Below are 25,554 nucleotides of genomic sequence, written 5' to 3'. Positions count from 1 at the left end.
TTTCCATTTTATCTTCATATTATAGATATAAGTCAAGTGTTATACAAATGATATTGTATGTTTTTTAATATTCAAATGTATGCCTTTAGTCATTGTTATCCTGAGTTACACATATTGAAGGTCAAACTGCTGTTTGCTCAAAGATTCTCATATTGTTCTTAATTACCTATAATGAATACATCAAAGTAATTAAATCTCAAAAAACATTAAATCCCTAAAAATATAGATGTTTCACTTAACATTTTATCTGTAATTATTAAGTGATAAAATTCAAAACACAAAGCACTGTCATTCAAGATCCAGTGTAATCCTATTATTAAAATTGAAAAGCGATTATACCATCACCTATAAATCCATATCACAATTCATTAAATTACTTCCTGCAGGACACACACACACACACACACACAAACTGAGTAGAAAAAAAATGTAAATATATTATCTTGAAAAATAAAACAACAACAAAAAATTACCCACCTTTATGGATTCTATATTCAGCAGAGTATTCACTAGAAGTCTTATCTAGGCAAATAAAAGTTGAAAAAGTAATGAAGTATACATAAATTTAAAAAGAAATAAAAATGACGTGGTTTTAATTTAAATTGTGTTGTTTTTAAATGTTGTTATAGGGGATCCCTGGGTGGCTCAGCAGTTTAACGCCTGGCCTTTGGCCCAGGGCATGGTCCTGGAGTCCCTAGGGTCGAGTCCTACGTCGGGCTCCATCTGCCTGTGTCTCTGCCTCTCTCTCTCTCTCTCTCTCTCTCTGTCTTTCATGAATAAATAAATAAATAAAAATCTTTTTAAAAATGTTCTAATTTTTTGCAATGTTTTTCCACATGGAAAATTCAAAGGGAGGCAGCCCCGGTGGCGCAGCGGTTTAGCACCGCCTGCAGCCCAAGGCGTGATCCTGGCAACCCTGGATCGAGTCCCACGTCAGTCTCTCTGCATGGAGCCTGCTTCTCCCTCTGCCTGTGTCTCTGCCTCTCTCTCTGTGTCTCTATGAATACATAAATAAAATCTTAAAAAAAAAAAAGAAAACTCAATAGAATCCATAGGCAAATAATAGGATGAATAAACAAAGCTAAAATACATAAAATCAACATAAAAATCAATAGTTTCTATGCTTTGGAAAACTAATTTTCAAATGAAATTTCTCAAAACTCAATTTATAAAACCAAGAACTCATATGGATTGGCATGAATCCAACTAAATATATTCATATCTTTACAAATAAAATTATTTTTATACATTATAATAGGCAAAAGACTTGAGTAAATAGACTAATAAACTAGATTGATATATAAAAAACAGCATCATAAAGATAGTCATGTACCCCAAAATGAATCTTTAACTTCGGTTATTGTTATTACCTTTGTAGAATTTGAATTTTGATCCTGAAATTATTGGGGGGAGGGGGGGGCGAATGGAAACTAGGAATTTTTTTTTTCTTTTTTAGAAATATGTCAGATTAATTCTCAGCACTCCAGAAAGGTCTTTCTTGCCGCCTACGTTTTTCAATGCATCCTTTATTTGTGACTCTCTAGTATCCTAACATATTGCTTATTTATGTTTAAATTGCTCTGAATTATTATTGCTGTAACTGAGAGAATTTTAGTTAATACGTTTTTTGAGGGACACCTGAGTGACTCAGCAATTGAGCATCTGCCCTTGGCTCAAGTTGTGATCCCGGGATCCTGGAATCGAGTCCCACGTCGGACTCCCTGCATGGAGCCTGCTTCTCCCTCTGCCTGTGTCTCTGCCTCTCTCTCTCTCTCTGTCTCTCGTGAATAAATAAAACCTTTAAAAACGAATACATTTATTTGAGTTCAAACTATTCATCTAAGAGTCTATGACTCAATATCCTCCCTTATAAAAAGAAATTTTACTGAATATTTTCCAAATTTCCCTCAAGGATTCAGAATCCTTCCCCCTGTCCCCAGGTTATATATAAGCAAAGAGCAATATATTATTTCTCTTAAATTAAAAAAAAAATCTATCTTAGAATAATTAGAAGAATTAATACTTGCCAAGTAGGTGTAATAGGGAGTCTTTTGAACACCACTACCTTGAACTTAAATTATTGGGCTTTCATACATTAGTGGTATGTATGGTTAGGGCTTTTCTAAAACTATACAACAGAACACTTGCTGGAGAATACAACAGCATTTATGCTGGTTGTAAAGTCACCATAGTAACAGAGCCCAGATCTGGCCCTGAAGGATCCTTCAGAGCATGCATTGTTTCCAAGATCAGCAGCCAAAACTACCCAGTTTTATCTGGAGAAGAATTCTAGGAGAAGAAAAAAAGAAATTAAATAATTTTGTTATGCTCTGTTGAAAAAAAAATTGGCAACACTAATGTCATGTAGTGGAAAAGTAACCTCAAAATTTTAGTTGGACTTCAAAATGTTTTCTTTCTTAAATAAGTATTTATTTGCAAACTAAATCTCCCTTTAGTATTAAAATAACTCATGGAAAGTTTTTAAAATCTGAAAAATACAAATAAGCAGAAAAAGAGTGTAAATGACACATAGTCCTCTCCATGACTCAGATATTTATTGCTTTAATTATTTTTCTTTTTGAAGAAATGGCACAACCTTTTGAAATGTCTAGGTTAAGGTCTGTCATTACAAAATTTCTTAATTTATGCAAGGAGGATCTCATTACTCAAAAGTTTTAAAAGTATATCTAATAGTTAATTACTTAAATGTGAATCTGTAATTTCATTTACATTAGTCTCTGGCAAGGAATCCTTTACTCCAAAGCTGAATACTCACTTAGAAAAAGATAGTGAAAGCAGAAAGACAGCAAGGCATTAATAAGCTGACACATCTTCAGTGATAAACAGTAGCCAAACATATACATTTAGCAGAGAATAATCTCTTTATTATTCTATTAGTCTATCCAATGTAAATTCTCTTTACTTGTAGAAGAAGTCTTATAAAGAAGTCTAGGCTGATTCCTAGGACCCTGAAATTTTGTAAAATTTCTGCCTTAATACCTTTTTAAGCTATTTAGATACTTTAACCTTCCATTTCTCTTCCTACCAGCACCAATTAAAGAGATGTGAATGTAATTTACGCTTCTTTATTAGCGTTCATATATAGATACTACTTATTAAATGCACTGCCTGGAAATTAATGTTTCAAAGGGCTTTCTTTTGTCTACATTTTTGAATCACTGTGTATACACTTTAATTGAGAATATCTAATAAATATCATAAAAAGTGAAACACTGAATGGTGCTCTGTTTTTTTGTTGTTTCCAAAAGATTTAAAAAAAAAACCACAAAGCATTGCATCATAATTTAGTGTGTCTCTTTAAAAGAAAAACTGCTCACTATTTCAAATCAAATTATTATGCAAATATTTTTAAGTCATCTAGCTATGGTGAGCAAGAAGGAGCCCATTACAGCTTTATCCTTGACACAGCATATCTGGATTATCAAGCATTCTGCAAAAATACCACAATTACATTGTGCTATAATGATTTTCAACTTCATCAATAATATCCTCCAATCCATGGATGCAATGAAGTCTTTAGAACCTGGCTTTCTTTAACTCACACAGATGCTATTGCCAAGATGTCTTTGAGCTGATTACCTTATAATTAATTTATGATAAATTATTTTTATATAAGGAAAATATGACTGTGAGATAGAATCATTGTTAACTCACTTGAAAATTCTAAAGTATTCTTCTCTTCTCAGTGAAATTCTGACACTATTATATGACCTTAAAATTTGTCTAAGTGTTCTACGTTTTTTGTGAATGTATAGCTCCCTATTTTAAGTTTGAGTAAAAACCCAAAGTCCTATTATAAAGTGATTTCTGTTAGAGACCATTTATTTGAAATGGAAGCTAGATGATAAGAGGAAACCATTTAACTATCTTTTCATTTGAAAATATTAATAGAATTCTTCTGGGTGCTAACTCTGATAGGCACATGGGTTCCACAAGAGATGAAAAAGAGAAAGAAGAATTTCTCCCTTGAAGTAGATATTGGGGAGATTATATATAATATATATTATATATATTATATATAATATTATATATATGTTATATATTACTCAGCATTGTTCACATAGAACTGGGTGCCATCATTAAAAAGCAAAATCTGAAAGTTTTGAATAATATAAATTTTTACTACAGTTTGCATTGAAAGACAGAGAAGAGTTTATAAGGCTCATTACATACCAAATGTTCTTAAAAATCTCTTTTTAAAAAATCTTTCTTTCTTTCCAGTATTTCCAACCTATAGCAACTGCTAAAACTGCTATTTATCTCTGATACCAGTACAGTTCATTAATTGCCACACTGCTACAGATCAAAGCCCTCCTTCATCTTCTCCCTTGGCATATATATCCAAAACCTGACAAATACTACCTGCCATGTATAACGCTCTGGGAAATATGGATTTCCTTCCACTCTACTGATGTTCTTGTGAGAATAAGACACCTCTACCATCATAATATTCTCATTACCCACAAGGTCTGGGAAATAAAATTTTCCATGTAATAGAAATTTGGAGATATTTGATGAGGCAGTTGGCTTATTGGATGTTGATATGCTCTATATAGCAAACATGTGCTCCTACAGCTTCCTGTGTATGTGACTGGCCTCGTTCCTTTATTGGAATTAATAGAGTCAACTCCACAATTCGATGTACTCCTATGTGAAGAAGAAACTAGTTCTGTTTTTTTTAAGGTTTTATTTATTTATTCATGATAGAGAGAGAGAGAGACAGGCAGAGGGAGAAGCAGGCTCCATGCAGGGAGCCCGACGCGGGACTCGATTCTGGGACTCCAGGATCACGCCCTGGGCCAAAGGAAGGCACTAAACCGCTGAGCCACCCAGGGACCCCCATAGTTCTAATGCACTGTGCCTACTCTGGCTTCCATATCCCCATAAGCAAGAGGGAAGTCAGAGTGCCTGGATTCCATTTATTTTGAGTTAAGACTGCGATTACTAGGGTCCATTCCTACTGAAACAGAAGTGAAGACAAGTATAAGAAATCAACTTTGACCTGATAAACTTCCCCCCTTTCTTGCCCCAACCAACAACCACTATTACAGCCTCTTATCCATCTCTCATTTTGGGCTCAGGAGAGCTTTTCTTTTTATGCCCATTAGTCTAATCAATGACCCAAAGGAACCTTGTCCACACAGCTCTGACTCCCAGTCTCAACTCTCCCAAGCTTCTTACCCTTGTCATTCTGCCTGCTGTAACTCAACAGTCCTTCATAACCAGAATCACTTCCATTCTCAATTTATTTGATATTATTTTCACTCTTGTGAATTTCTTGTTCCTAATCAAGAACTGGCTCTATCTTATGAACCACAAGGACCCTCTCAAGCTAAATTATCTATAAAGAATGGTCATTTTTGTACATCATTAAGTATCCAAATCATTCTTCTTTCCTTCTCCCTAAAATCCCAGCTTCAAATTACATGTCACACTATTTACTTCAATCATAATATTTAGTGTTATCACACATCTACATTAATGACTTTCTAACACTCTGGCAGTTCTTCAGAGAACATTTAATACTCATAGAAACCCTGTAAGGTAAATTCCTGAAAGTGAAATTCCCTGAAAACACTATTTATTCTGAGTTTCCAATTACTCTCCGTCACTTCTGCATTAAATCAATTCCAAGATTGATTTTCTTCTTCTCCACAACACGATGTTGACAAATGTTCATCTCCAACTAGACCCTTCACTCTGAATTTAATGAATATGTACAACTGATTTCCTAGCAACCCTTATGGACATCTCAAATTCACAAGGGCTAAAATTCTTATCCCATCCTGCTCTTCACATGGCTATCACATCTTAATAAATGGCAAGTTTCTACTTTCAGTTGTTCAGGGCAAAAATCCAGAAGTAATTTTTTATTCTTTTCTTTCTCTCACAGCTTTTACCCAAGACATTAACTTACCCTTTGGTATCGTTTTCCAAATACACAGATCATGACCAGTTCTTAACATCTATATGAAGTGACTGTAAAGTTATTATCTCAAATAATACACTTTCAGGAATGATAAACTACGAATAATTCACCAGAATTACCCACCTCTGTGGTTAATTAGCATCCAGTACTTAAAATGCAAGCCAGTCACATCTCTTATCTGCTCAATACCATTCAAAAGTTTCCCATCTCTGTCAAACCTAAATCCAAATTTCAACAATTACCTAAAGGAACAGATGATTGAGCCAGCCCCACCCTCCCACTACCACTTTAACCTCATTTTCTTTGCTTGTTGCTATAGAGGCACTTTCACATAACTAATTATAGACAATGCCAGGTCATAGTACTTGCTGATCTCTCTGCTTGAAACGCTTTCTCCAGATAATCCCTGGCTTGCTCCTTCACTTCCATACATTCTCAGCACACATGTTACTTCAACACAAACTGCTTAAAATAGCAACCCCAAAATCTCTATCTCTGTTTCTGATTTATATTTACCATAACACTTACCACCATCTGATGTATTATAGAATACTTATTATTTTTGTCTGTACCCCCCCCCCCACTACTATGTAATGAGACTGGTCATTACTGTCTTTTTTTTTTCTTTAATAATATATTTCCAAAACCCAGATGAGGTTCTGGTATATATTAGGGATTTGATAAGCATTTGTTAAATAATTTAATAAATAAATGAATCTCAGTAGAAATTGATCCAAGAAAAATAGACAATATTTCTGCAAATATTTCCATATTCAATGCGGTTGATGCTTAAGTCAGACGTATCCCTTATAAATGCCCAGAGTCTTACACCTAAATTCTCCTCAAGAAATAACATAGCCAAAAAAAAGAAAAAAAGAAATAACATAGCCAATAAAATCAAAGTTGATGTTTCTGTTTTCATTAAGGAAAGGTTAACTCATTTTGATTTGTCTAGGCAAATCTTTTTCCAAAAGGATTACAAATTATTTATGTAAGTACTCTGTTCTCAAGTAGAACAAAACTCCCCACTCTTTATGTGGACTGTATCTAGTAACTTCGTTCCAAAGAGTACAGTATAGAAATGGGGGGAAAGCATAATTTTACAACAGAGAATCTTGACATACACTACCTCAACCAGGCCAATTAAGATTAACATCAACAATGTTAGACAATTTAGTAGAATATACCATTAATATGATATGATGAAAATAGCATTTTTATGACCCATAGTTCTGAAAAACCCATAGTTCTCCTTTAGTCATGAGAAAAACATCAGATAAATGCTAGTTGAGAGACATTCTACAAAATACTTGACCAGTATACCTCAAATGTCAGGGTTATCAAAAACCAGGAAAGTTTGAGAAACAGTTACAGTCTGGAGGAATCTAAGGATACACTAGGACTAAATGTAGGATCCTGTATGGGATCCTGGGACAGAAAAAGAACATTAAGTAAAACTAAGTAAATTTGACAAAAGGATAAACTTTAGTCCCTTACTGAATATTATTGAATAATAATGTATAAATTAGTTCGTTAATTTTGAAAAATGGTCCAAACTAATGCAAGATGTTAATAACACGGGAAATTGAGGCTAGGGTATGTAGGAGCTCTCTCTACTATCTTTGCAACTTTTCTGTAAATATGAAACTATTCTAAAATAAAAAGTATATTAAAATCATAATAAATTATAATTTTATGTATTAATATTGTCATTCTTTTAAAAGTTATCTATTCTAAACTTGATACTTCATCCAAAGTTCACACCAAATGATTTAGAGTGGTGCTTTCCAACAGAGCTTTTTGAGATGATGGAAATGTCTTACTTTGCACTATCCAATATGGTAGCCAGGAGACAGATGTGACTATTAAACGCTTGAAAGATACCTACTATGACTGAGAAACTTAATTTTTAATTGTGTTTAATTTTTATTAATACTAAAGTAAATTGTACCCTATATGTAGCTATTACATTTTAAATGGTGCAGATATAATCAATAATACATCAGCCACAGAGATTTTGAAGTTAGTATCATTTACTAGTTCTAGTGTGACTTTTGTTGTTTTGATTGTTCTACTTTACAGCGATAAGAACTTATTTTCCTTAAAATATATGAACAAATCAAGATATACATTTGCCTTAAATCATTAGCTCTTATGAAAAAATAGCCTAACACAGAAAATATCACTTACTTCTAAATTAATCTAAAAGTGATTAGTGAAAATGTGAAAACGTTCCTATATTCTACAGCGTTGCATACCCAATGAATATAAAGCTGACAAGAGAAAAGAAAAATTAGATAAAAATACAACTGTATTTTTAGTTATACAAATGAAAAACAAGGATCAGACTTATTAATATATGTATGGAAGTCATTTAATATCTCCAGCTCTCAATAGGTTCATAACATTGTTCAGAAAGATTAGGAAAAGAGTGATTGCTTGCTTAAAACAGTTACAAATTAAAAAACAAAACAAAACAAACAAACAAAAAAAAACAGTTAAAAATTGTAAGAAAGATATACCTGAAGTTATAGAGACCATATATCTTTATTAAGGGGGCAGAGGGGACAGAAATGGAAAGACAAAATTCTTGCTAAATATATAACTCTGGGAGATATTCTAAAGTAAATAAATACTACAGGAATGAAATACCAGGAATACACAATAAAAATTACCTAGTAAAAGAAACACAGGCAGTGTTTCCAATAGCTATGATTTTTATCGTATTCTAATTTACAGGATTTGTTAAAAAGTTAGCGGCCTTCCCAAAAAAAAGGAAAAAAAAAAAAAAAGTTAGCGGCCTTCCCTGGATATAACAAATTTTAGAAGATTTTTATCGTATTCTAATTTACAGGATTTGTTAAAAAGTTAGCGGCCTTCCCTGGATATAACAAATTTTAGAAGAGTGATCATTCTTTTTATCTTCCTTCCAGTACATACTTAAATTTTTAGTAGCCCATACTGGAAAATAGATAAAATCCAATGGTGCATTCTAGGGTTGCATCTACATTGGGCAAAGGTTACTATTATATCAAACAACTACTATTATAGTCAAATCATCACTTCTTTTTCTATGGAATTTGAATAAACGAGCCCTGAAGAATAGTTCTTGAGTGAATTTTATTAAAGATTAGTTTTCTAGTGATTTTTTTTATTGCAAGATCTCTCTAGTGTTTGCTCTTCTGACATCTTTCCATGCCTGAAATTTTGAAGGAAAATCTAATATATTCTCAGTTCAGAATATCATAACTTTCTAACCCTCTCCTGTGGTTAAAACATATTATTCACTTAAGGTCAGCATTATGAACATAATCGAAAATATGAGACCTGGGAACGATGATGTGAACCAACTATAAAATATATCAAAAGCAAGAATAGGCATATTTATCTCATAGAAAAGTCAGTTTTTATTAAAGATTATCTGTAGAGGTACTAGTATATGTATTTTTTCTTTCTTAAGAAATCTGTATTTTTTCATGATTATATTTTCATTATTAATTCTGTTTATTATTTGTAGATGTCCTACTACTCAAAACCAGTAATTATTATGTATTTTTGCCTTGGAATAAACCTAATTTCAATGCATTAATGTTTTTGTCATTAGTTTCAATTAAATGGATATCTGTATTTAAATAAGAATCATTCTTTTTTTTTAAAGATTTTATCTATTTATTCATTAGAAACACACACACACACACAGAGGCAGAGACATAGGCAGAGGGAGAAGCAGACTCCATGCAGGGAGCCAGATATGGGACTCCATCTGAGGACATGGGGATTACGCCCTGAGCAGAAGGTGGATGCTTAACTGCTGAGCCACCCAGGCATTCCAGGAATTATTCTTAATATATAGTTACAATGATTCTCTTTCAACTTTACCAATATTAATATAAAAATAATTCAAGTGTAAGCATAATTCAAGTATACAGTTTGCTTGCTATTATTGATAACTTTTCAATCAGAATCCAGCTTAAATCAATTTCAATGAACAACTATTAATCCAATAGAGGTTAAACTTTATATATTCAATACATCTGCTCTAATTCAAATTATAGCATTCCAGGATATCAGGGTAAAAAATGAGGCTAAATACAGTAATTATATTTTCCTGACATTTAATGTGACTAATCATAAACATCAAAAGCAATATTAAAATTAAAAGAAACAAGCAACAATTTATTTCATTCAAAGACAAAAACTGAATTTATTATACCATCTCTGCCATCACTTACAAACACAAAATAATGCTGTATTGTGGCAAAAAAAATTTTTTTTGACTCAAAATTGAACAAATTACATCTATTCCATAGTTCATAGACTACAACTTCCAGCCTTCTAAATTAGGATAGGCTAGAATGGTTTGCTAGAATTACCTCCACAGATTTCCAAGGAAACTGAATTCAGAAGATAATAAAAATATTTTAAAACCAGCAGAGATACTGGCCAAACAAAAGGAAGACACACCATAGAGACAGAATAGAGGTGCCTGGTATTAATTCTTTCATTGCTGGATAAAAGAGCAGTTCCATGAGCGGGGCCAGATGGCTAGGAGTTAATACTGAAATAGTTCAATATTTGAACAATCAATATGACTACACAAGTGTAAACCACCCAAATAGTTCTGTCTCTAACAAAACCCTGTTTCAGGAATGTGCCTAAACTCAGGTCTATAAGACAGATCTCTCACAGGGGTCTGCCACAGATGTTAAAGGACCTGAGTATTGACAGCAGAAACCTTCAGTGTTGTGTATCTCTCAGCCTCATGGGTTCTATGAGCAAGGTAGGATTTTTCTGAATTGTTCTTTCTAAATTTCCTTTAGGACAGTGGATTGTACTGCCCTGCCTTTTTTTTTTCTTTCTTTTTTTTTTTTGTAAGTTACTGTAATTTCTACATCACTTTCCATATGAATGCTCCAAAGCTCAAATATTTCAATTAAATATTGAGCTGATTGGATCTGCTATTAGAGCAATTTGACTGCCTCAGTCTTTGGGGCCCATCCATGCCACTGTTCTCTGGAATTTTAAGGTCTTACCAGGACTTTGTATACTTTAGGACTTCTTTTCCACTTCTATTCCCTTCCAACAGCTTAATGATAAACAGCATTTTATGAAGTGAGATTATGTTATATACCAACACCATTTTGCTAAGGGACAATAGGTTGTATATATTTGCTATACCTGGTCCCTTTGCCTTTCCATCTAGAATGTAAGCTCATTGGGCCAGACACACTTCTCTTCGACTCCTAGTCACTTAGAACAATATTTGACATATATGCATCCAATATATATTCATAATGAATGAATGAAAAAAAACTTCACAAGAATCAATCTACAAAATGACTTCCATAACAGCAATTCAAACTGTATTCTAAGAGATAAATAATAATCTTTATATATGTAATAAATTTATTTATAAAAATTAAGTACACTCTTAATTTTTAGTAACTCATGAATCATATATAAAGCAAAATATTTAGAACTTTCTAAATTTGGGTTTTCTTACAATTAGAATAACTGTATGATGTATCATCCAAGAATAAGCATATAATATCTTCAGATCAGGACCCTATGAGAGTAAAGGGGTGGATTATTAATGATTACACCAGAACTATCATGAAATAACTCTGCACTTTCCAAAGAAAGCAAGTTGTGTGATCACTTTATCCACAATAAAATTGCTTTTCAATCAAGAGTTTTGCATAGCTAAATTGAATCTTGTAATCACATAGAAACCGGTGCCTCTGAAATAGATGAGTATAACCCATTGGTGCCATATTTAAATCTGTCACTAAATTGAATTCATTGAAGAAATAACAATTTATACTCTGTTCACATTCCAAAAATATAATGCTATGTCTGCCTAATTCCAGTCCTATTGAAATTATAGAATTCTTTAACTCAATGAGAACACTTTTCACAAATTCATATTGCATTCTTAATACCTTAAGAACCATTCTATTATCTTAGACTGATTCCTTGTTTAGTGCTAATCTAGAAGCAATAACAAATGGAACAGAGTGAATCAAAAACTTCTTGAAGAAAAAGTTACCGTATAATTAGAATGAAACCACACAAAATATTCTTCACTAATCATTGAGAATGTGCTTTTTTAATGTTCTCTAACTCTTCAAATTGAAAATGCTAAATAAAACTGATATTTCAAGCTGATAGATTTTTAAAGTAATTTTGGACAGTAAATTAACTTTGTATGAATTCCACTTCCCCAGAATAGAGATACATCATTTATTTTTTTAAGTCTAAATGAAATAAAATTGAACAATGTATTTTACTCATTAATGCAAATCAAGATTTGTAAGTTTGGGCAGGAATAAATCAATGAAGACAATTTAATTTAATTAACTATGCTAAAATATAACTTTGATCCTAGGTAATGCTTGACTTTTACAATGATCAACTTAATTAGATTAATATATTGTTGCTTTTTCCTTTCCTTGTAATTAGCAAAGGACAGTCTCAGGGGATGCATTTTATAAAAATTATATGTGCTTAAATAATACATGAGTGTTTAATAAAAAAAACTAAAACAGGAAATTTATTCAATAAATATATGACATTATGGTCTGACCTAGAAGTGGTTTTCTCACTTCTACTCATATTATACTGACTAGAACTTAGCTTTGAATTCAAATTCAAAGGAACTACAATATGATGCATGCCTCTCTCCTATAAAGTCTTCTCAACTTTTTAAAAAACATGATAAACAGAATCACCTGTCCACAGAGGAATGGCTCAGAATGGAACCATACCACAGTAAAACTTTTTAAATATGTGTATTGAAAAGACAACTGTGTTTTCTCTGGCTATTGGAAAGCAGTAATATTACAATGTATTAAATGGATATTACTCTTTAAGCATGTCAACCAAAAAATTATATACGTGAACTGTGAATAAGAGGAGTGAAAGAGAAGGAGTGGAAAAAATGGGGCTTTTTAGAGGAAAGCCTATCATTCTGAAAGCATCTGGATTTGAGAAGAGTCTCTTCATGCCCAGTTAATGACTATGGAGTAGAATTTAAAAAGAGCCTCTTGTGGATTCCTCAAACAATGTTGGGTTGCATATGATAACTTGAGATGAAAATTAACCTCTATTTTGCAAAACTTGTATTACACTCTTTGTGATAGTCAGCTGACATTAATAGTTTGGGTTGTTCTTTGTAATAGCTCTTTCTTGTCAACAGTATTTGAGTCAGAGTAAGGGATTCATAGGCCAACCACAAATAGGGTTCCATTTGAACTCTTCATACTTAATGAGAGAATTTAAAAACTAAGGAGGTGGATGGAAGAAGCAAAAATCTCAGAAGGAAAATCTTCCTGTGGTATGGCAGGGACTGGGAATGGGAACATTCTCATTACATTCATTTTGTTCTTTCTGGACACAGGTAGATTTAAATTTCCTACCTTCTTTTACAATTAAATGTGTTCAAAGCTAAGTTCTAGTCAATAGAATATGAGTAGAAGTGGGAAAATCACTTCTAGGTCAGACCATAAAAATTTAGATATACAATATAGAGCATCCTCTTTACATTTCCAACAACTTTATATAGATGAACAGAGTGGCATTGGGACCATGTCCCAAAAATGGTAGAACCACAAGATGGAAATGACTGAATCTCTGTCTCATGACGCGGAAGAGGAAAGCCACTTGCCAAACATGAACTCTCATTTGGGGCTTTACATGTTCAATAAATTAGTTTCTATGAAGTTTAAGCCATTATTTATGCTCAAGTTTATTTACTACTGCAACAATGGCCACCTGCCTAACACAAAAGTTGTGTGCGAAAGTGGAGTGCTTCAATTGATTTTACTCACTCCTCTTCTTTGAAATAAGTTGTTGGATTTTACCATTAAGTAATCATAAAAAAGAAGAATTCAGGAATTGAATACTGGTATTGGGTGCAGGGAGGAGTTTATTTTTTTAAAACAAGTTCTGTATTATGGAAATATAACAAAGAATTTAACCATATAGGAAGGCAAGAATAATGAAAAACTTTGACTTGTCTTTATTTTTAGAATAAGGATGGCTTGAAAGCATTTATAGACCATAAAAATGAATTCTGAGGAAAAAAAGTCATGTTATAGGAGAAAGAAGGATAAAATTGATGAAGCAATGAGTTGGGTAATGCAAAGTTGGTAGATCTGACAAAGTGGGAGAAATGAGAAATGTTAGATGTGGAAAAGAAAGGAAGTAAAGAGCAAAAATACATATACATACACATTTATATTCATATGATGTAGGAAGTGAAGATATGGCTGAGAGTTAGCTTCTTGGGGATATATGAGGTTTGAGGAATACACAGTAAAGAGTGTAGAAAGAGCAGCATAGGAAAAGCTCAACATATTCAATGAGCTGAACAAAAATGCAAAACAACTTCACCATGGACATTTTTGAGTAAAAAAAAAAGTAACGAATAAGCTATCATGGTTTTGTTTTTAAAATATATTTATACCTAGCATATATTAGCCTTCTGCCAAATACCATATGCATTATGTCATCAAGAAGCAAAACAGCAGTCAAAAATGGCAGGTTATATTAGCAAAGATTTTATGTCAAATATATTTCATTGTATTCTAATTCTTTTCAAATTCATAATGTATATATAGATTATACTATAGCTTTCAGTTAACCAAACTAATTCCGATTTACTATTCTGTGTGAAGAAGAGTTTACTGTGAACTGAAATGCATAACTAATCTGATTCAATGGTCTATGAAAATGTCAATTATTTTCAGAACAAGTTTGAGGAATGTAGAATTGCCCCAAGGACTTTATAATTGTAGACATATTCTGGGAAATGTACTTGTAAATTCCTAGTTTAAAATTGCTCATGTTTTTAAGACTCATACTGATTCACCTAGAGACTAAGAATGAGTGGATAGTTTTCGAGAATTAGATCAAATACCTTAATACTTGCAATATACCCTAAAGGCAAATATTTTCTTCATAATGCTCATAAACTCACAACCTGATTTTTTATTTCCTATTATTTCCTTTCCTGTAGAATTGTTTTGGAAATAGAAATTTTCTTTTACATAACCTTTGTAATCATGGCATTAGTCATTGTATATGCCTTTAGTAAAATATTTTTAAATTATCCAATAAATCTTTTCTCAAATGTGTTACTGATTTTTCTCAATCTCTCAAAATAATCTAGAAAATCAATCACTTAATCATTCGAAACACATATATAGAACAGCATATAGAATTTGCCAAGTAGGTTACTTTTTATCACACATATTCTTATTTTGGAACTATGAAATTATGATTCCTTTCCAGTTAGTTTTGTCTAACTTCCAGGAAAATTGCAAATTTCCCCTTGGTTATCTCTGAGGCATATAACCTATTATTATAAAAATGAAGTTGTAAAGATATTGAATTAAAATGCCAATTCTTTAAATATATGGGTAAGGTTTTTGGGTATCAGGATATTTCTCTAGCTATGGCTACATATTGGAAAATGTTTTAAAGGGGACCATGTTTTCAAAGTATATGAATTTGGGCAGCAACAGAATGTGTTCCTCTCCTCTGGAGAAATACATCAGGTACATGCTTCTTCCAAACTGTTCTCTCTGATAATGTGGAACAGGGTTTTCCCTACCAAAATGTTGTCTTTCTCTAAACAATTAGAATGGTCTGCCTTTTTCCTTAAAGGAATCGCACAAATGCTTGAAAAGAGCATGTGTGAATTTGAATCCGGTGGTTCAAGGAAATGCCTCAGCTGTTGCCCTACACAAACTTTCCAAACAAAGTCCCATAATACTCTATGAATTGCATAAAAATAGTTGTCTTCTTCAGGTGCCAGGGTGGCTCAGTCAGTTTAAGCGTCTGCCTTCTGCTTAGGTCAGGATCTCAGGATCCTGGGGTGGAACCCACCTCTCCCACCCCTGTATAGGGCTCCCTGCTCAATGGGGTCTGCTTCTCCCTCCCCAGCTCGTGCTCTCTCATGCTCTCTCTCAAATTAATAAGTAAAATCTGAAAAAAAAAATAGTTGTCTTCTCTTCATCTTAAACAATGAAGAGACTGTTGGTAGATAGCCATTTGAACAGAAACACCTTTTAAGCTAATATGGCAGAGGTTAGGACAAGAGGGATTTTTAATGGGAAAACACAGAATTCTCCTTCAATATAGCTACAATATTCTTCTATCTAGCACAGGCAAGGCAGATGGATCACCCTCCTTACAGAATCTTACATCACTGTGCACATTTTACATAGATTTAAAAAAATCATGTACATCTAACTTTGAAAAGCCCTATATGTTATCCTAAAATACATAAAGTATCATATTATTAACAGTCAAAAATCAGCAGACATAAGTCCTGTTTCTGGTCTTCGATAATTACATACCTTATTTTCAGTTTCCCTATTAGTAAACTGCAATACTCATATAAAAACATAAAGGAGGGCAGCCCAGTGGCCCAGCGGTTTAACACCGCCTTCAGCCCAGGGCGTGATCCTGGAGACCTGGGATCAAGTCCCACGTCGGGCTCCCTGCATGGAGCCTGCTTCTCCCTCTGCCTGTGTCTCTGCCTCTCTCTCTCTCTCTCTCTCTCTGTGTGTATGTGTGTCTCTCATGAATAAATAAATAAATCTTTAAAAAAACATAAAGGAATCTTTAACTTCATACAATATGTCAGTTGCAGTTATTACAAGTGTTTCCACATGAGCCAATTTACATACTCCAGTTGCTTTATTTGATGAAAATTAAATAGGAAATATTTGTAACGATTTGCAAATGTATTTATTTGAGTGACCAGATCTTTAAAAAGGTAAAGATCTCCTCCTGTACTGTAACTTAATTTATTCTAACTATAATTTGGTGTCTTACAGGAGCTAATCAGATGGCTAGAAAATGTATGCATCTATGTGTACTAAAACATCTTCCTTTACCAAAGTCCCCTACTTATTTTTACTTACCAGGCAAATTTTCAAAATAGATTGTACCTATGTAGGCAAAATTTTTTAAAATAGATTTTTTTAAATCTATTTATCAGGCAAGATTTTTAAAATAGTTTGTAAAACTTCATTGTAAAACTTGTAACATGTTTTATGCATTTTCTAAAACAGCATTTTTTTCTCATTTGTTCCACTGAATATTTAGTATACTCAAGTCAAGGTCTGCTCCTAAAAGAGAAGAGAAACAAAGTATCTGGAATATTTAATCCCAAAAGAATTTGACTGCACTATTCAATAGTGCCTTCTTCTTTTTTTTTTCCCCATAGTCTCTGTCTTCCTCCGTCCTCTTAGCAATGTCTACATGTAACACACCTGTGTGGGTGGGTACACCAATATCTAGTCTTAAGGGAATTCTGTTTAAGCAGGATCCAAAAGGAAGCCTCATACACGTCAACCTTGTACTTTTGAATGTAAGTACACTCTAAGGGCAAGTAAGTTAGCATTGGCTCAAGTAGCTACCACAATTGACTTCACACTGCCCTATGGGTCGGGCTCCAGCCACATCCAGTCTGTGCTTCATGGTGAGCTCCAGGCCCTAGCTCAGCTCCCAGTTGCAGTACTCCACACTCCTTTTATCACATCATTCGTTCCTCTAAATTATGATTTCATACCACTTTCCCACCCTGTTGACAATCTGGTACTTCTCCTAAGCAGACTCTCCAGATATAAGGCTCATGTACCTCAATTACTTCCCACTAGGCTCTCTCCCTCAATGCCTCAGTTTTATCTTAATACTCACTTTTGCCTCTGAATCTGTTTTTAACAGATGGATTCATGAGAAATTACTTTCTCTCCACATTTGGCTCCCAGTGATGATACACTAGACTGGCCTCAGCTATGCCCTGCCTTATTTCAGATTGTCCATCCCAATTTCAGGAATGGCTCTTTCTTCTCTGTGCCTTGGATTGCATGTTCCATCTTCTTTTGCCGTTGCTAAAGCTGCTGGATTTTCCTCTTTTTATTATCTGGTGTTGCTGATGACTGTCATAGCTGTGCCACCTTCTTTAGCCTTAGCTTTCAGAGAAATTCTATCGGTCTGATGTGTAATTTTTTTTGCATGTATTTTGATTTGCGTAGATATTGCAATCCTTTCCTTAATATTTTAATCACTTTCCTGAAGAATGTATATTAGAATTTATTTGAGAGAAAGAAAGAGAGAGAGAGAAAATAAGGCAGGGGGCAGAGGGAGAAGCAGACTCCCTGGTGAGCCAGGAGCCTGACATGTGGCTCCATCCCAGGACCCTGGGATCATGATCTCAGTCGAAGGCAAACACTTAACCAACTAAGCCACTTAGGTGCCCTACTATCTTAAAATTCTTAATAATTTCATCTTTAAACTTGTGTTTTGAAGTGAATCCCAATGGAACAGTAGACAATGCACATGAGCAGAGACATTATCTGTAATTTGCATGTCCACTGTTCTTTGTCACTCTATTTCTGTATAATATTTGAGGTCCCCATAGCACAGAATTCCACTGGAACCATGACTTCAGTGAGACTCAGAGTGACTAAAGGATAAGCTTGTTTTGTCTATAACCCAGAGAGGCCACAGTCTCCATCCAAACCAGAATTTGCAAATACAGAAAAGCAAAGGCATGTCAAGAAACACAAATGACAAAGAAATCCTTTCTTACTTGCGTAGTTATTTCCCAACAATGATCATAATGGAGGAAAGAGAAAGATAGGACAACCCATAGTTCCTTTTCTTTTCAGTCCTTTCTTACTTACCAGTAAGCTGAAGGCAGAGATTTTAGGTAAAATCTGCATATGTCAAGAAGTGAAATGAAAACAGTTTAATACAGCCTTCTCACTATTCTAATATAATGAAACATATAAGCATTATAAGGTATGATATATAAACTGTGTAATTTCAGAAATTCTGCATATGAGTTCAATGTTCTAATATTTGCATTTAGAACTAGAGTTGCACACTATACAAATCAATGGTAAAACCCAGGCTGATAATTTATATATTTTTTATTTTATTTTATTTTATTTACTTAGAAATTACATAAAAGCACCAAGATAGGTCGAGAGAAAGACCATGGAAGAAATTGTAAAGTTTCAAATTGTAGCTTTAATAGAATCTTTTCCTTCCTTTTTAACAAATGACCCTGTGTTTTCATTTTGCACTGGATCTCTCCAATAAGGCTGCTAGCTCTGATCCTTAATGACATATTTGAATGTGCTACTCCGTCTGCAGCTGATTAATCTTGTATTTTTAGTGGTCACATTATATTGATTACAAGAGTAAGTTTATTTTGTTTCTTCTCTGGGGATGCCCACAGTTGACAAAAATATACTTGTTGGCCTCTATCCTCTCTTTTATTTTTATCTTCCTTCCCCTTCCCCCAGCAGAGTACTATATAAAGCTTAGCCGTGTTTCTCCTTGATCAATGAGATGTCTCCCTTTTCCAACAACATTTTCTATAGCAGACTTTGTCCCACAGGGACTTAAACACATTGATGCTTCTATTCTGCTATTTTTCTTCATTTAGTATCTCATCCTTGGAGAGCACAAGAGGATAAATAGATTGTTTATCCAGGTGTGGTATGACTGTTCTTACACATACAACATGCTGACTCTCTGTACCCTTCCTATACTCACTGGGATAAAGTAAAAAATATTCCAATATATATTTCTCTGTCGTTTCTTCCCAAGTGTTTACTGCTGTCTCTTCCTCTAGCTATACAAATAATCTCACAGATACCTGTAGGGTTAGAGTGCAAGAATGGACTTCTTGTCTTGTGGCCTCGACTTCACCTTTCTGATCCTGGGAAGACCCACACAGTGTTAAGTCTTGTCCTTGGGATACAACTTTTAAAATGAAATTAATTTTCCCCACTATTCTCCATTTAAATTTCAGCATTTCACATGACAGTTGCTAGATATTTCAAAAGGTTTTTTAAAAATGCATTATCTGGTATCTGCAGGTTACCTGTTATTGCATTTGTATTAGAATGGCATTTGAAGCATCTGTTTAAAACTTGGCTTAACATGCTCTATGTTATGGATACATAAAATAAATTAAATTAAGAAAAGAAAGAATATTAAATAGAAAATAAAATTTTCTGAAAGCATTATACAACTTTTTTTGGTTTATTACCCAAAAGATAAAATTAGTTTATGAGATGTTATATTTTTCTCAATTATATTAAATTTTTAGACTGACTTCTACAGTATCTGGTAGATAATGTAGTTAACCATAAGAGGAGTGAAATAAATTTATATAATGTTTTAAAAATCTAGAAAGTAGAAAAACATACCTCTTTAATAAAACAAATGGCATAACTAGGATTTCCTCAGAATATATGCTTTCTCCCCTCCCCCAATAATTTTAACAGTTGACTTTTCTTTCACAGCATAAAAGACAGACTAGTGTGGCAGGATTTTAGAGCAGATTATAGATAGTCAGCCTGGCTAGGCTGTAATCAAAGCTCTGCTACTTTTCAATGCAGTAAGTATTAAAAAATATTGGATTCTCTGTGCTTCCCCTTCCTCATCAAAAAACAGGATACTAGAACTGATCTCATAGAAAGCTTACAATAATTACTTGGGTTAACATTTATGAAGATGCTTGGAAAATTACAGGTATATGTTAATTGCTAGATATGTTTGGGCATGTAGAATTTAAGATTAATATACATTATGATATTAATAATGCTTTTTATGTTTCATCATAAATAGGTGAATAGAAATAACTCCCAAAACTGGTGTTCCTATAAGAAAATGGCATTCAAATACTGTTTCTGGTGATGTCAAGATTTTATATTTGTGAACTCATTTTTCTTAGAATTTTAGCTACTGACTAAATGCACAACATATGTAAATTTAATATGTTTTGTAAGACCACAAAAAATTAAATTCAAGTTTAATTCAATTACCTAAATGTATGTAATATAATGAATGCCAAATAAGCCTTTAGAAAAGGTAGCTGAACCATAAATCATAAGGCTGACACATGTTGCACATAATAATATTAAAATATAAGCCAGTTTAATCTTGACTTAGTGCTAAATTGCTTGCCTAACTATGCTAATTTCTAAATAATATGAAATACCATAACCAAAGACTGATCCGATTGATCAATGGAATATTCTGAAGCTGATTATCAAATCCACATAAAATCAGATACCATCCAAATGTTTTTGTTTGTTTTTATGCACAAGTAAACTATCCAACTAAACCTATAGTGTAAATAATGGGTCCATTTTAGAATGAATAATTTAATGCACTGCTAAATAGTATTACTAAGATTAATTGAATACCTAGAGTTTTAGAATTTTTTAGTAGAGAAATCAGACGGGGAACTGGAAAAATTTCCTTCCCTATGAAAGTCAAGTCCTAACATATAGACTCTTACTGAGCATTTTGAAATCTAGTCACTCTGGACAATTTTTCAAAACTGACTATAAGGAACCCTGGGTGGTGCAGCGGTTTAGCGCCTGCCTTTGGCCCAGAGCGCGATCCTGGAGACCCAGGATCGAGTCCCACGTCGGGCTCCTGGCATGGAGCCTGCTTCTCCCTCTGTCTCTCTCTCTCTCTTTCTCTGTGACTATTATAAGTAAGTAAAAATTAAAAAAAAGACCTGACTATAATTTTATGCCTCCATTCTTTTACATAAGTTGTTTCAGATTGTCTTCTGTTCAAAATCCAAATTAAAGCTTAATTCAAATGTTGCCTCTTGTCTGAAGTTATACTGATCCTATTCTCAGAATGAATCATTCTCTAAGTTGTATTGCCTCTTCAATTTTTCAATTTTTTCCATGAATATTTTTGCCTTGTCATAAGGCCTTTCCTATGACAAAGGTAAACATTTATTCTCCAATCTTTCGAATTATAGAAGAAAATATAAGGGTCCTACATATTCTGATTTTTTCCTCAAATACGTTAGAGGGTTTTTTAATCCATGTTTTAATACTTGTTGAAATTGAGAGCTCATTTTAATGTTTCTAAGTGAATTAAGAATTGTTCCAATTTTACTAATTAAATATTCCATCATTTTCCTCAATTCGAAAGCCACTATCACTACATACTAGCTGTTCATCTACTCATGTGTTAATTTCTTGATTTTCCATAATGTTTCACTGCTTGATTTGCCTTTCAGTTTTCATATTGTTTTCATTACAATACTTAAAAAGTTTTTTGATAGCTGTGAAGAAAAATTCAAGCATTTCCCTTCTTTCCAGCCATGAATTTTCTTCTGAAATTAGTCTGGTATATATTTGCACACATCTATCTACAGAAGTAAGAAGTATTCAAGACTCTGTTCCATTTCCAAAAAAGAAATTGTTGCAATTTTGATTGGGATAGTAATAACTCTATAGACTAACATGGAATACAACTGATATCTTTTAAAGTTTTCCATCTATTAAATTGGTTTATATTCCTATTCACTTAGAACTACTTGTATTTCTTTCAATAGTGCTTTATAATTTTCTTACTGGGTGTATTAGACATTCCATAATTTTTTCTCAATTGTTTTGGGATCTCTATTACATTTTCTAATTGTATTACTCTTGTATAGGAACACTATTGATTCTCTTATTTTGATCTTGTTTCTGGCCACCCTGCTAGATTGTCTTAAATCACATTGTTAGCTGAGTACATTGAGTTTTCTACGGCAACAGGCACATCATCTGAAAATAATGGTAATTTTAACTTTCTCTTTCTAATATTTATACTTCACATGACTTTTCCTTTCCTTAATGTATCTGTAAGGTCCTCCACTATCATCTTGAATGCTAGTAAAAACAGTACCATCTTTTACTTATTCCTGACTTTAATCAGAATGATTCTACTATTTGACAAATACATTCAATGTAAATTTCAGCTATATGTGTTTTCTTAAAATTGTGAAAGTTTATTTATATCTTTTGTTTGTTTCTTTCTTTCCCATTCTGGTGGGTATGAAATATGTTATTATGGCTTTAATTTGGATTTAAATAATGACTAATGATATTTCTGAATGACTAATGAATACCTTTTCATGTATTTATTGGTCCTTCTTATATCTTCCTTTTTTATTGTGACATAATTGATGACATATAACATTATATTATTTTCAAGTGTACACAATTCTATATATATATACATATATATATATATATATATATTGCAAAATGTTCACCATGAAAAGTCAGTTAACATCCATTGCCACACAGCTATTTTTTTCTTGTGATGGGAAGTTTTAAGATCTACTCTCTCAGTGACTTTCAAATATACAATACAGTATCACTAACTATAGTCACCAGACTATATACATTACATCCTCCAAATTTACTTATTTTTATAACTGGAAATTTGTAGCTTTTGACTACCTTCATTTATTTTGTCCACCCCCTGCCTGTGGAAACCACCAATCTGTTCTCTATATCTATTAGATCTTGTTACTGCTGTTTTTAGATTCTTCATATAATTGTGATCATATGACATTTGTCTTTTTCTGATTTATTTCACTCAACATAATACCCTCAAGGTCCATCCATGTTATGATATGGCAGGATTTTCTTCTTTTTTATGGCTGAATAATATTTCATTGTATATATATATATATATATATATATATATATATATATATCTCTCATTTTTTTCATAATAGCCATCCTGTCAGGTGTGAAGTGATATCTCATTGTGGGTCTGATTTGCATTTTTCTGATAATCAGATGTTGAACATCATTTCATGTACTTATTGACAGTTGGATGCCTGCCTTCTTTGGACAAATGTTTCCAGGTCCTCTCCCCACTTTTTAATGGGATTTTTTTGTGGTCTTTTAAAATTGAGTTATGAGTTCCTTATATATCTAGTATATGACTTGCAAATATTTTCTCTCATTTCATAGGCTGGTTTTTTTTTCATTTTACATAGGTGAATACTACACAGAATTTGCTGCCTGTGTCAGAATGTTAATAAGGAGACTCAAAGTCTGTGTTGGGACTATAACCAAATGGTCCTCCAGGTAAAGCTAATTGGGGAAATATTCACCAGCTAAACCTGTGCCCCAAAATGTGTAACACAGAAATGTCAGTAATGGTATGCAATGACACAGAAGTCAGAAACCAAGAGAAGAAGGAATATTCAAAAAAGGTAAATATCTCAATACCAAAAAAAGGGGTGTTCTCTCACCCACAAATTCCTCTTGGAAAATATTTTACTTCTTTCTTCTTTAAAACCACTGCTTGGGGGATCCCTGGGTGGCTCAGTGGTTTAGCACCTCTTTCGGCCCAGGGCATGATCCTGGAGACCTGGAATCGAGTCCCGCATCAGGCTCCTGGCATGGAGCCTGCTTCTCCCTCTGCTACCTCTCTCTCACTCTCTATGTCTATCATGAATAAATAAATAAAATCTTTAAAAATTTTTAAAAAAATAAAAAAATAAAACCACTGCTTGAAACCTACAGAAATAAATGAGTTAAAATGATACAAATAAGATCTTTATAATACAGTCTTCCAAGATCATGGTTTTACTCAGTTGATTTTCCCTATTTTCTCCTACTTCACCATGGCAAATTGTTTATAAAATTATTACCACAACTTAGTCACTCATCCTCATTTTTGATTAGTCACCTATACTAATTTAAGTTTGATCATGTAATTGTTTGAGGTACCAGGACTTTAGCAAACATAGTATAAACAGAAATATGAAAGTTCTTGTACATTGGAGATTGCCCTATCCTAAAGTTATTTGAAACTAGCTACCATGCAAAGTGTAGTCATACCAGAAAAGCTTACTGAGGAGCCTCATCCAAGAAATCTCACCTGCAGCTGGGCTTGATTTAGTTGATGAATTCATAAGATTCAACTTTTAAAGGAGGGCAAGTACATTTTCCATATGAAAGAGATATAAAGTAGTAAATCCAGAGAGTGAAATGAGATATATTGCTCACAAGATGGCCATCATAATTCCTCTTCTTGCTCTATACCCTTGGGCATTTAGTCCTATTTACTCCCACAGACTCTGAGATTGGCTATCGCTTGCTTTGGTCAATGAGACTATATCAAAAGATGACACAAGGAGAAACAAGAAATGTGTGCTCATTGGCCTTGCCTCTCTTGTAGCATTTGAAATGCAATCACCATATGAAATACTTCAAGACATCCATAAAACACGTAAGTGAAGTCATGCAAGACTTAAAAAGCCCCTAGCTAACCCAGTAATTACAGCTGCTTGAAGGAGCTAGTCAAGGCCAACAGAAGAATGACCCTGCTGAACCTAGACCAAATTCCCAAACCAAAGAATCAGGAGTTGGTAAATGATGGTTATTTTAAGCCATTAAAATTTGGAATACTTTCTTACACAGCAAAAACTAATTGATGTAACCCAAACTATATTTTGCCTTGGCTAATACATAGCATAACTCTGACAATAACTGCAATTAGAGAATAGCTTTCTGTCTTTGTGAGAAACAAAAATAGTATAGTATTTCCATTATTTTGGACTTATTCCTGAAAAAAATATTTTAATAAAAATATTTTAAAGGTAATGGGGGAAAATACGATGTTCTAAAACTACTTTTATGCACATTAATTGTTAATGCTTTGCATTTTCCTTTTAATTAATGCTAACTGAAAATGCTTCATATTAAGGAAATGTATGGCAATTTACAGTAAAGTCAATGAATAAACAGACC

The 25,554-nt window shown here is 33.2% G+C and overlaps 1 long non-coding RNA gene across 5 annotated transcripts in view; it reads left to right on the top strand.

The window, feature by feature from the left end:
• The window catches only part of LOC144305046 (uncharacterized), a 59,103-nt gene that overhangs the window by 28,778 nt on the left and 4,771 nt on the right, over positions 1-25,554 (top strand). For 4 of the 5 annotated variants that reach the window (XR_013372074.1, XR_013372076.1, XR_013372075.1 and 1 more), the window contains exon 3: positions 23,793-24,011. This is a non-coding gene — a long non-coding RNA (uncharacterized LOC144305046). Of the gene's footprint in view, positions 1-22,501; positions 22,576-23,792; positions 24,012-25,554 lie in introns of all 5 variants that reach the window. The other variant, XR_013372077.1, reaches the window with a different exon arrangement.

This window comes from Canis aureus, chromosome 35 (assembly GCF_053574225.1).
Source record: "Canis aureus isolate CA01 chromosome 35, VMU_Caureus_v.1.0, whole genome shotgun sequence".
NCBI classification, from domain to species: Eukaryota; Metazoa; Chordata; class Mammalia; order Carnivora; family Canidae; genus Canis; species Canis aureus.
The sequence above is the reverse complement of the archived record's forward strand: the minus strand, read 5'-3'. Positions and strand labels throughout refer to the sequence as shown.